Source organism: Spinacia oleracea, chromosome 3, assembly GCF_020520425.1.
Source record: "Spinacia oleracea cultivar Varoflay chromosome 3, BTI_SOV_V1, whole genome shotgun sequence".
Lineage (NCBI taxonomy): Eukaryota > Viridiplantae > Streptophyta > Magnoliopsida > Caryophyllales > Amaranthaceae > Spinacia > Spinacia oleracea.
In genome coordinates, this window is record NC_079489.1 from 52700089 (window position 1) to 52700375 (window position 287).

The following is a 287-nucleotide window of genomic DNA, read 5'->3' on the forward strand; positions in this document are numbered from 1 at the left end:
ATTTTTTAGTTAAAAGAGAGGCGAATCAATGAGTGACATTTATCATCACCACATTGATTTCCTCTCTTTTAGTATAATATATAGATAGATAGATGATACCGATAGATAAGGGTTACATAAAAGTAGAAACCCATATCGGTTCCGGCAGTAAGTAGTTCCGAACTTCCGGTACTGAACCGCGTTTCTTACTGGTTCCGGGTTTGGAGCCAAGTAGTACCCAACACTTTTGCTTACCCCAAACGGGCACTGATTGATTGATTTGGTGTGGCTTGCTCGCAACCTTACAA